The sequence below is a fragment of the Pezoporus wallicus genome, unplaced genomic scaffold (assembly GCF_028554395.1).
Source record: "Pezoporus wallicus isolate ANWC-B61680 ecotype Strahan unplaced genomic scaffold, APGP_CSIRO_Pwel_v1 scaffold_6446, whole genome shotgun sequence".
Classification (NCBI taxonomy): domain Eukaryota; kingdom Metazoa; phylum Chordata; class Aves; order Psittaciformes; family Psittacidae; genus Pezoporus; species Pezoporus wallicus.
The window spans coordinates 8,081,464-8,094,683 of record NW_026636264.1 but is presented as its reverse complement, the minus strand read 5'-3'; the positions used below and the strand labels follow the sequence as shown (position 1 = coordinate 8,094,683).

The following is a 13,220-nucleotide window of genomic DNA, read 5'->3' as shown; positions in this document are numbered from 1 at the left end:
CTGCACACTTTTGGGGTGAACTTAGAATAATGATGGTGAGCAATTTCCAAGGTACTGCCCAAACTACTCAGAAAGACCGATGGAAATGAGAAAGGCTCTTTAGAAGAAGCAAGGTCTGAGGTTGTTCTGAGATAGGCAGAGCACGACTGCTGGAGAAGATACTGGATTTGACAGAAAAACACAGAAGAGTTCATGGTGAGTGACAGTGGGAAGAAAAGAATTTTGGAAGTTAATGATGTGGAAATGAGGTAGGTTCACCAAAACTGCATGTAACTGAAGGGAAGTTGTTGCTGGTTAACTAACTGTGGCTGAATGTACCGGATGCTCAGCTGGCTGCTCCTAAGAGGTTTCTTGCTGCTCCTTCAAGGCAGTTAGAGTTAGTCACTTTTCGTTTGAGTGGATGAACCACTATTATAAGACTATCACAACGTGGACAAGTGGAAAACATAAAGGTTTTAGGAAAATAAAAGGAGAACTGTGTATTGATAGGTACTTTCATGGGACAGAAGCAAATTTTCTTTATTAACCTCCTAAAGGAGGAAAATATTCCATGTTTCACTCATGTTTTTTACCTTGTCTTCAATAGCTGCTTGAGTTTATTTTATTGGTCTCCATTGGTCTCTATTGTTGCTATTCAATTTTCTTGCTTGAAATTTAACTGTGAGCTCTTTAGAACAGAAATGTGTATGCCTGAATAGTGCTCAACATGAGTGGGGCAGTGTTTCTGTGGGAGTTCTGCTGGAATATTAATCAGAAGCTGGGCAGTTTTTGAGAAAACTTTAACTTAAGGACTCTAGTATATTGGCAATATATAACCGTAAATTGTGTTCCTATCTTTCTTTTTCTTTTTGATTATTAAGAATTTGGGCTTGAAATTATGCGTGCAGAGATGCATTTTTCTTAACCAATAGGAATGCAGCTTTGATCATGAGATGAAAATGGGAATGTGGAAACTGTATTGTCAGCACATTTGTAGAAAGAGATTGAAAACTTAAGGCATGAAACTGCCTTACCTCTTAATCCCTCACAAGATGAGGTGAATTACTTCATAGTCAGAGTGGCAGAAAGTATTGCTCTTCTTTCTCTTGAGTGCAGATACAAAGTGAATTAAATGACTGAGGACAGTGCCATGAGCAATTGAGCTGTACTGATGTTTCATTAGGTAAAAAGGTTAATGCTGGACATCTTATTCTAAGTCCTGACTGTTTCCTAATACAAGATGGTTAGGCATAGCTGACACCAATAAAATCTAAGAAATATGAAGAGAATTATTTTTTCAAAGTGCTTTATGAACTTTTAAATATTTAACACATCTAGGTCAAATGCAATTTTTCTGTTGTCTTTAAAGTCTGTGTTCTAAGGGCCAGACAACTAAAACAAAGAACGAGAATGGTAGATGCAATTAACTATGGGTTTAGGGTCAGGATATGTTCAATGAACTTGCTTGTAAATTAGTATTTTCTGGTTTTGTTTGAAATGCTGAATAATTGTGACACTTGCTATTAACTCAGTGGGATCATGGAACTTTTAAAAACCTTCCACCTTTTTTGCAAATATTTAGTTTCAGTGAAAACCTGAAGTGCGTTCTTTCCATTTGTACTTGGAGTATGTGCTAGAATTGGATATGAATAGCAGAAACACAGTCATGCTAAAAATAATTCAGTTAATGAGTAGTATAAAAGGATCCACTACATGTTTGCATAAAATAAGATAAATATGAGAGTGTGTGCTGGAAAAACTTTGATTTTTTTTTTTTTTTTTTAATTGAACATAGAAGAACCAGTGAATTACATTTTTAAAGACCACTCTAATTCTGTTAAATAGAATAAATTATCTCATTGACTTCTTCTGTTAGGAAATATACTGGAACATAACTGGTTAAGATTCCTCATCAGTAACTTAGTAACTTTTCTTATGCCAAATATAAGATGCTGAAAGAAGCCCATAGCTTGTGTGCTTCTGCCTCTGAGACTGGGAAGATGCAGGTGGGATGGGAAGAATACTTGAAGCAAATGCTGCTCTGACAGAGGGGTTCCACTTCTATCTCCTCAGAGTACAGCATGGCCAGAGATGTTCTCCTGTGCACATAAAACTACAGCTGGGAATAATTTTCAACTCTGCATGTGCCTGAACAGAACTTCGATTAACTACATCCTCTCATACAGTATAATGCAGCTTATTAAGCTAAATTCTACTGCACAGGCCAAAATTTGGAGACTCCACCATTCATGATACATAATGGTGTTAGGAAGTATATTTCATATCAGCATCTAATTCCACAGGTCAGGATTTTTTCACCCAGAATGATTGTCAGTAAAAGAAAATGTATTTTGTTAAACTTCCATTCTTTGTTAACAAGAGTTGTCTTCTTTTACAAGACATGTAACAATAGAACCAGAGTGGGTACCACTGGAGTGGTAAAAGCGTGAAAGAAACCTACTAAACTTCCTCAAATAGCACTTGGGAAAACAGACTTGAACTAGCTCTCGCAGATCCCAATTGAACATCTAAACCTTTGAACTCAAGAGACAATTTCTAGTTCTTAAAAGGATGTTATTTAACCTAGCTTGTTCTGGGAGGTATTTTTAGAAACTATAAACTCTTCAGGACTCCAAGCCAGCTCTCCACTGAGATACACATCTCTCTCATCATTAACCTCACATGTAGCTGAAGCAGAACTGACCCAGAGTCTAATGGAAGGAAGTGCTATCTGATTTTGTACAAGACTAGGTATTGAGACGAAGTTCAATATGCAGCCAGATTTATTTTTGGAATGAGAAAGCATCAGAGACTGTTTCAGTTTTATGTCTCCTGCATTAATATTGTAGTTTCTGAACAGTCCTTAATAAACCAGAGTATTCTTGTGCAAGGATTTTCCTCTAGTATGGTAGACCATAATCCAAAGGTCAGCATCAGATGAAAAATGCTTCTTTCCATAGTACAATCTGAAAAGCCACTAACAGTGTTTGATCTACTTAGGGCCTCCAGTAGCGAACCTTTTTGTTAAGTAGCTAACGAGCTTCCTTAATTGAGACAGCTTTTGCAGACTTAACCAAAACCTTAGACAATTCCCTCTGTCAATCTTTATTACCTCCCACTTTGTCTAGCTTTCACAGATGCGAACTGTCTTTCAGGCAGGTCTGAAGCCTTGCTAGAAATTTAGAAAGCAGGGAAACAACATTAGCTTCACTTACAGCAGTGGCTCAGGATTACTGAAGGGAGTAAAAGACCAAGAATGGTTATTCGTGGAAAATATTTTTCTATACATTGTCCCTAACACTGACCAAAGTGCATTCCTATAGTAGGGTTTGAACAGTGAAGATGGGTATTTTTCCTTAAAATCTTTTACCTACCAATCCCTTTCAGTTCAGAAATCACATTTATCTCAGGAAATTCTTATGTACTTAGCAACAATCTGCAGATCTCAATTCCCTGCTCTACTCCTGTCTTTCCTTTGTCTATATAAACTAGGATCAATGACATCCAGCAAACATAGTCGCACTGCCTAGAAAAAAGCACTATCCTTTATTTGTTTTTTGACCTGGCTCCTGCTGGTTATATTTCATAACTTCTAGCTTATATTTTGAAAGATATATAATGTCTCTTCATGGCCTTCATGGCTTTATACAGTATAACTTCTATAATCTGTTTCTCTTCTCCAGCATCCATAGTCATTGTTTTAGAGGTATTAAAGCATACATCTGAAAAGATACATTTTAATATCTGTTCCTGGAAATGTGGTCCATGAATTTTTCTAATTGCTATTTGAACCTGCTGGGCATTTTCAGCTCTTGCGGATGCCACTGCTGACTCTTTTCCACACTGAGAATTGATCACTAATCTTTACTTTCATATCCTTTAATGAGATTTCAGTCTGAAAAAAGAATCTTCTGCCTAATCCTGTCACAATGTGGATCCTTGAATAGCTTCAGTTTTCATGTAGCCCAATAAATCGAAGGTTGACATTTTTGTTTGTCAATATATTTAAAATAAAGGAACTCCTAGAATTATTTTGCTTAATTTTTAAAATCTTTGGAATAAAGGCAGTGTTGTATGGAGAAGAGAACTAGAAAAAGTAAATCTTTATCACAAGAAAATATTCTGGAATAAATAATCACATTTTAAGCCCCTGATAGGTAATAAGGAGGTGTATGGCTGCCAGTGAGATCAGTGAAGAGCAAGTTTTTTGTCATACAAATCTAACTGTAGATTTTATAATCATTATACAGCATGTTAGGTATTCCCGTGGATAAAGAGGGGCTGTTAAGATTCTGATTTTGTGCTCAGGTTTGGGCTTTCTCAAAGGAATCTAAAAAAGGTCTGCATAGGACTCGGTAGTGAATGCAAAATTAGATAGAAAACTACACTAAAAGAATAACTGCCAGTAATAATTAATAAGGTATGAAGAGTGCTCTAAGTCTGTTTTGTTGAACCTCAAAATGATTATTCAAGGCCTGCTTCTAGTTGCTATTTTTGTTAAGCATCTAATGATTGAACAGAGTGTTCCATGTTAAACTGTAGATCACATCTACCACATTGGAATGCAGCACATTGGAAGATGCAGAATGTGAAATTACCCTGACAACCTGGAGAAAACACCCAGGGGAGAAAAAGATACAAATCAACATAGAATGATAGAATAGTTAGGGTTGGAAAGGACCTTAAGATCATTGGGTTCCAACCCCCCTGCCATGGGCAGGGACACCTCACACTAAACCATGTTGCCCAAGGCTCTGTCCAGCCTGGCCTTGAACACCGCCAGGGATGAAGCATTCACGACTTCCTTGGGCAACCCATTCCAATGTCTCACCACCCTCACAGTAAAGAACTTCTTCCTTATATCCAATCTAACTTCCCCTGTTGAAGTTTGAACCCCTTACCCCTTGTCCTATCACTACAGTCCCTAATGAAGAGTTCCTCCCCAGCATCCTTGTAGGCCCTCTTCAGATACTGTAAGGCTGCTATGAGGTCTCCACGCAGCCTTCTCTTCTCCAGGCTGAACAACCCCAACTTTCTCAGCCTATCTTCATACAGGAGGTGCTCCAGCCCCCTGATCATTCTCATGGCCCTCCTCTGGACTTGTTCCAACAGTTCCATGTCCTTTTTATGTTGAGGACACCAGAACTGCACACAGTACTCCAGGTGAGGTCTCCAAGAGCAGAGTAGAGGGGCAGGATCACCTCCTTCGACCTGCTGGTCACGCTCCTTTTGATGCAGCCCAGGATACAGTTGGCTTTCTGGGCTGCGAGCGCACACTGCTGGCTCACGTTCATTTTCTCATCGATCAACAACCCCAAGTCCTCTGCAGGGCTGCTCTGAATCTCTTCTCTGCCCAACCTGTAGCTGTGCCAACATGTATCAACTCAAAATACTATTTTGCATAAGGACATGAATTCACAGATTCGAGAGCAACTGCCTTTGTAGGGGCTGCCTAGAAATGGCTCAAGAGATAACAAGGTGAAAATGAAACATAAATGTCATGTTACTGTTCAAACAACACTATTCTGGTATGTACAATCAGGAGGTTTAGGACAGGGCAGGCATATAGAAAAACATTTGAAACAATCATTCTGCTAAACTCTGCAATAGTAGGTCTCATTTTAAGAAAATCCTAATGTTTCATGTGTGACAGATTAAGAAATATGTACAGTTATCGGATTATCCAGGGAAAAGCAATGAAAGTGGTCAAAGTCCTAGTGAATTTATCTGTGAAAATAGATTAACCTACCTAAGGTTGTTTACCTTGAAAAAGATAGAACTCACATGGGACATTAACATTCCAAAACATCAAAAACTATGGCACAGAGAAGTAAACACCATTTCTCTATATGCAAAGTGAATGAGATGAGATGTTGCAGCTCAGGTTGCAGGGATTAGGATGTAGATAGTCCAAAAAGGAAGTTTCTAATTGCAGATTGAGTAAATCACTTCAGGCAGTTGCAAAGCATCCACTACTAAAGCAAAGATTAACAACAGATTAGACAAGCGCTTGTTAAAAATTAAGTAGGTGTAATTGGTGCTGTATTGGGCAGGATATCTGGCTCTAGGTATTCACTCAGCTTTTTCATACTTTGATCAGAGTCTTCGGGTATTAACACAGTGTAAATAGATACCAATAGATGAGAGAACTGAACAAGAAATACTGAATCATTTTCTTGTGGATAAGTGAGGTATTTAAAATTAAAACTGAGAAAATTTGGAATTTCCTGTCTCTTAGTCCAAGTTTGAATTTAAACCCATTTGTTCTCTCAGATAGAAGGAACAGAAATATGTATGTAATATTCCTGGTAATCTTGCAGCCTCACAGCTACAGCTACAAATCAGCTTAAATATTGGGTAATTACTTCTTATGATTATTTATCTTATTAAAAAGCAATTCAGATTGAGGTTGAAACAGTACCTAATGTACCAGGAATGAAAATGAACCTACTTAAGGATGAGAAATGACCTATGACAATCGATACAGAATGGCTGCAAAATGATTGGTCTTGGAATAGTGCAGAAAACCAGACTGCCTTAGTAATCATGCCAGGTCTAAGGTATTTGTTCTGTACAGAGACTTTTTGCAATATGGAACTGAATTAACTAAACAGTGCCTCTGCTGAGTTAACATGAATTCGCCTTTCAACCATTTAGAATACATTGTTGAGTTTTCTGATGGTGTGGGGATCTTTAACTTGCCAATACAATCTTTTATTCTTTAGAATGATAGAGATAGGAATGGCAGACAAATACATTGCTTACTCTTTCAGTCCTTGCTACTAGAGAATTTTCCCTGCTGTATATTTTTTGATAAGTTGTATACTACTTTATTCATTTTAGATTTAAATATCTTTATTTGACTACAAGTTGACAAGTTCTTGGTTCAGGATGCTTGTACTTAAGTGACTTTTTTCCCCTGTTGCATAGGCCTGGTATACCCTACCCCTCAAAAAAAAATTACCATCCGCAGAAATCAAATAGTTTTCCCAGCCAAAACCAGACCAAAAATATGTGGAAAGACAATTAGATATTAATATCACAACTAAAATTGCTGAGTAGTCTTCTTAATACTAACGTACATCTGAGAGTTTATCATTATTAGGCATAACGCTGGATGCTGTCTGCCTAGACTTTATTAAAGCCTTTGAAACTGTTTCCTCTAGTATTCACCTAGAGAAGCTGGCTGCTCATGGACTGGACATGTATAATATTTGCTGGGAAAAAAATGAATGTCCAGGCCCAAAGAGTGGTGGTGAATGGAGTTGGTGGCCTGTCACAAGTAGTGTTTCCCAAGGCTCAGTACTGGGGCCAGTTCTGTTTAATAACTTTGTTAATGATCTGGACGAGGGGTCAGGTGCACCCTTAGTATGTTTGCAGGTGACACCAAGTTAGGTGGGAGTATTGTTCTGCTTGAGGGTGGGAAAGCTCTGCACAGGCATTTGGACAGACTGGATTGATGGGCTGTGGCCAGTGGTATGAGGTTCAACAAGGTTCAGTGCTGGGTCCTGCACTTGGATCACAACAACCCCATGCAACACTCCAGACATGGGGAAGAATGACTGGAAAGCTGCTGGGCGGAAAAGGACCTGGGGGTGCTGATTGGCGGCCACTGCACATGAGCCAACTGGTGCCCAGGCAGCCAAGACGGTCAACAGCATCCTGGCTTTTATGAGCAGTAGTGTGGCCAGCAGGACTAAGGAAGTGATCATCCCCCTGTATGTGGAGGGACTAGTGAGGCTGCACGCTGCACCTCAAATGCTGTGTTCAGTTTTTGGTCCCTAACTACAAGAGAGACATTGAGGTACTGGAGCAGGTCCAGAGAGGGGCAACAAAGCTGGTGAAGGGTCTGGAGAACAAGTCTTGCAAGGAACAGCTGAGGGACCTGGGGGTGTTCAGTCTGGAGAAGGCTCAGGGTGGACATTATCACTCTCTACAGCTGCCTGAAAGGAGGATGGGATGAGGAGGGTGTTGGTATAGTCTCCCAATTAACTAGTGATTGAACAAGAGAAAATGTGCTCAAGTTGCACCAGGGGAGGTTTAGATTGGATATTAGGAAGAATTTCTTCACCAGGAGGGTTGTCAAGCATTGGGACAGGCTGCCCGGAGAAGCGGTGGAGGCATTTGACATATGTGTAGATGTGGCACTTAGGGACATGGTTTAGTGGTGGACTTGGCAGTGCTAGATTGGTGGTTCGACTCAATGATCTTAAAGGTTTGCCAATGACACCAAGCTGTGTGGTTCGGTTGACACGCTGGAGGGAAGGAATGCCATCCAGAGGGACCTTGACACACTTGTGAGGTGGGCTGATGCCAACCTCATTAAGTTTAACCACGACAAGTGCATGGTCCTACACCTGGGTCAGAACAATCCCAGGCACAGCTACAGGTTGGGCAGAGAAGAGATTCAGAGCAGCCCTGCGGAGAAGGACTTGGGGGTGTTGCCCGATGAGAAAATGAACATGAGCCAGCAGTGTGCGCTCGCAGCCCAGAAAGCCAACTGTATCCTGGGCTGCATCAAAAGAAGAGTGACCAGCAGGTTGAAGGAGGTGATCCTGCCCCTCTACTCTGCTCTCATGAGACCTCACTTGGAGTATTGTGTGCAGTTCTGGTGTCCTCAACATAAAAAAAGACATGGAGCTGTTGGAACAAGTCCAGAGGAGGGCCATGAGAATGATCAGGGGACTGGAGCACCTCCCCTATGACGACAGGCTGAGCAAGTTGGGGCTGTTCAGCCTGGAGAAGAGAAGGCTGCGTGGAGACCTCATAGCAGCCTTACAGTATCTGAAGGGGGCCTATAGGGATGCTAGGGATGGACTATTCATTAGGGACTGTAGTGATAGGACAAGGGGTAAGGGGTTCAAACTTAAACAGGGAAGTTTAGATTGGATATATGGAAAAAATTCTTCACTGTTAGGGTGGTGAAGCAGTGGAATGGGTTGCCTAAGGAAGCTGTGAGTGAGTGCTGATCCCTGGTGGTGCTCAGAGCCAGGTTGGACAGAGCCTTGGGTGTCATGGTTTAGTGTGAGGTGTCCCTGCCCATGGCAGGGGGGTTGGAACCCAATGATCTTAAGGTCCTTTCCAACTCTAACTATTCTACAATTCTATGATTCTAAGGTCTCTTCCAACTAAAAAGATTCTATGATTTTATGATTCTATAAAACTCAGTTTAGAACATACTGTTTAACTTTTCTTTGAGTGTCTGGACTTTCTCCTATTCTGCAAGCAGACTGCATTAAATGAATGTATCACATGCTTATAAAGTCTGAATTCCACCAACGCAGTGGAAGTATTCTTAAAACCTTTTCATTTCTCTGTAAGGAGTAGTCATGTATTCTGGAGTTTATTTTGATAATTATCTTTAAATTGTGTGGCATTGCATACTAATTCAGAATATGTATTTTCTGGGCTTTGAGTAGGAAGAAAACCTGACTTTTCTGAAATACTGGTATTGTTCATTAACCTGGTTGTCTTTGGTTCTGTTTTTTTGTTTGGTTATGTTCACAAAATACTTTTTTTTTTTTGCTTTTATTCACACAACACCATAGCTTTCAAGTTTGTGTCCTTTCTAAAGAGATGAACGTTAATGAAGTCTTGATTTATATGAACAGCATGCATTTCTGCATCTAAATAATTGAATTTTTTTTTTGTTTGTTTTTTAGGGCCTAAGCCCTTATTTCACTAATGTAAATCTTTAACTCAATAAATCATACACTACTGGCTTTATTTTTTCCTGCACTCTAATAATTTTTAATCTTTAACCTGAATTCTAGAGTATCAGAGTACTTTATCTGGATTTCAACAGACCTCCTGAAGCAATTTAATTTGCATTCTTTTTATTAAAAATGGCATTTTATCTATACAGCACATCAAATTAAAACATTGTGGATTTTGTAATATTTTGTGACTTTTACCATTTTTTGGTCTGTATTTTTTTAAATAGATTTTTTATAATAAAGCTGATGCTCTTCTACAAGTCTTACTAAAATTTAATGGTATTAATAATGTCTATTTTTAATTTGATGGTATATGCAATTAATGTATTCTAAATTAGATAACATAGAATTAATGTAACAAATGGGGTGCCAAAGCTTGTCATTTAATTATTTATTTTGGCTTTAGATATATTGTTAAGTTTCTATTGAGAACCCTTATGTTTGTAGTTGCTAACTAAACATTATGTTTTATCAGTGATTTTATGGGGAACAGCTTTTTGCTTAGTTACACTTTTCATGTTAGTCGTTGTTATACTTTTTGTCAATGTACTACTGGAATTTACATGGAGGAATACATATATAACTTTTGAAGAAACTATTGGTTTTGCTCTCTGCTCTTAATCTCCTTATTCCAGCAAAGTTTTACTGGCAACATATGAAGCAGTATGTCAGTTAGCATCCATCTGTCTGTCTAATTTTAAAGTCAGAAGTGAGCATTCTGTACTAATCTGTTCACTGCCAATGAAATAAAAAATCTGATGGTCTTCTGAGCCAGCCAATTCCTTGAGCACAGTAAGTTTAAAGAGTACACAACATAGTAAATCCATTATTTAATGAGGACTTGTACTAGCCTTGTCTTGTATTTTTATAGTGAGAAGGTGCTGTATAGAATTAATTTCAGTAATAAGATTTATTTATCTGTCATGCTCCTGAGATGATCACAGAATTGTTCACAGTGGACTTTAGTCTCTTTAAAGTTTTTTTTTTTTTTTTATACTAGTCCTTCATTTTTGTTAATATCTGTTGTGAAGCTTTAGTCCTGTGAATCAAGTAGTTAGAAATTTGAGTTACATAGTGCAAAATCTGAATAACGGCTGTTCATAGACTGAGCTGAGTAAGAGATGACACAAATTTTGTTGATTTTTTGTTTTGTTTTGTCCAAGAATTGCAAAAGTCACACTTTATTCAATGCTCTGATGTTTGAAATAGGATCTCTGGTGGTTTTAAAACCACAAACTGCTGGAAGTTGAAATGAAAAGCAGTTTCTGTAGTACTGGCTAGTGCAGTCTACTTACAACACCTTGTAAACACAGTAAGAAGCTCTCATGAACAAATTATACTCTAGCCTCTGTGAATGGTAGTCAGAAGTCCAGCTGTGCTTTGAATATCAGGGAAAATTTTGCTTGACAAAACCATGTAGACTTTCAATTCCCTGATATTATCTAATTTCCGGAAAGAGAGAACACTTAAGGAAATAGTAAAAAAAAAAAAAAAAATTTAAATAATTATTTCATAAATTTGGAATTCAGGTCTTGGAAACCTAAGAGGAAATTATTTGTTATTTAGTAGTACAGTGACTGGCTGTGAGCTGTCTATCTGATGTGACTGAGAAAGAGATTAGTATGATATTATGTATTGAGCAAAATATTTTCAGTAGCAATGATGAAATACTAATGCAGTGTTGACAGATATTGTTAAAACTTTGCATGGAATACTGCCTATGAGTGTGTGTTTCTGTTCAGAAGAGGAATAGGTAAAAAGAGCACTTATGAGAGGAAGAAATACTTGACAATGCAAAGGATATATCCTGTAATATTGCACAATAAATGCAATGGTCCTTAGCCATTAAGGAGTGGCAAGTCTTTCCAATCTCAATAGTGTGAACAAAAGATCATACTTGAGAGCTGGGCCTGTCAAGTTCAGGAAAGTGATATTACAATGTTCTTCTCTGCAATACTGGGGGACTAGAATTCTTTTTCACTCTTATGCGTCATGCTTTCTACACAGGAGGTGTAATTAATTCAGTGAAAATGGAAATCAAATTGAAATGGCTTTCTAGGAACTATTTAAAGAACAGCTAGGTTCTAACAAGGAGAAAAATCTTCTAAGTAAAGGTACTGCTAAAGGCTTGAAATAATCTGATACAAACAAAATGAATTCAGAAAGCACAAACACACCTAGGCTTGTGTCTTTTGAACTGATGCACTTGGTATATCAGGTATATGTTTAAACATGTTTGTATTTAATCTTAAATGTCAATATTAAAAATGCATTTTAAATACTGTGGTTATCTTTGGGGGTTAAGCCTAAGGAGAAAAGATAATTATATTTAGAAATTTCTCCCTCATGAACAGAATTGTTGGAAGCTTTTCTATCTGAAATCTCTGTCATGTTTCTAAGCATGGGTTTCAAGAGACATCATAACATTGTGACAAAGATCATATCTCAAAAATGCATCCAGTTGCTATCCTTAAAACAGACCATATCAACTCTGCTTGTAATCTTGCCTTTTTATGGTTTTCAGTGGAGGAAGAATTAAAAGAGAAAACTGGAAGAACAAGAACCATCATTTGAATATTCTGATAAAAAAGGTTTTGTTTGATTCATTTTTATTTTCATAAGCTATTCGTACAGTTAGAGTTTGATAAAATGGCTGGGTTTGGTCAGAACAAGGAGACAGTTTTTTGATTACTGTATGTGGTTTGTGGCATAAATCAAGTTCTTGGCCTAAGCTGTGACAGTGCAACATCTTCAATTTCTGTTTCTTTATTCCACTGAGTATTCTAATAGTGAAAGTATTTGCTATTCTACATAGTGGATTCTCATTATTTTCCTAATGTTTCTGTATCCTGACTTGAAAAACAAAATTGCTGCAATTTATAACCAGTATTCAAGCTGTTTGGGAGGGAAAAAAATTAGAATACTTTTACTGATCTATGAACTATACAGACTGTGTTGATTTGGACAGACCTATGATGCCGCGAGAGGTGAGGCTTCAGGCAGGATTTTGCCTCTTGTGCTAAATACAGAAATTCCAGATAAAAAAGAAAATTTTTCATATTTACTTATTCTTGTGACAACATCTTCTCATTTATGTTTAGCCAATATTTTATGTTCTAATATATTTCCAAAATCTGTATTATTTCAGTTACTTGAGATTAACCAAGCAACAATATTTTGAGATTTGGGGGGTGGAGGAGAAGGGGAAGTAAAGTGTGGCTTTCATACAACTTATGAAATGCATTTAAAAATCACATGGTATTCCAAAGCTGAAGAAATAGTCCATATTAGAACAAAAAGTATGCTAATCATTATGGGCTTTGGAGAATAACCACCATAAATGCCATCACAGGCAAAAAGTAGGTTATTTTCATTAGTTAGTGATAACGAGAAATTTTTTCTTTTGTCCAAGGCAAGTGTTTCAATTCTGATGTCTGAAATATTGCATTATTCTTAGTGCACTAAATTAATTACTTCGTTTTTGAAACTGTTTATTCTTCTCTCATCTCCGTGTGTACCATGTTT

At 37.8% G+C, this 13,220-nt stretch overlaps 1 protein-coding gene across 5 annotated transcripts in view; it reads left to right on the top strand.

Moving 5' to 3' along the window:
- CNTN5 (contactin 5) overlaps positions 1-13,220 on the top strand; it is a 643,809-nt gene that overhangs the window by 243,929 nt on the left and 386,660 nt on the right. The window lies entirely within an intron of this gene.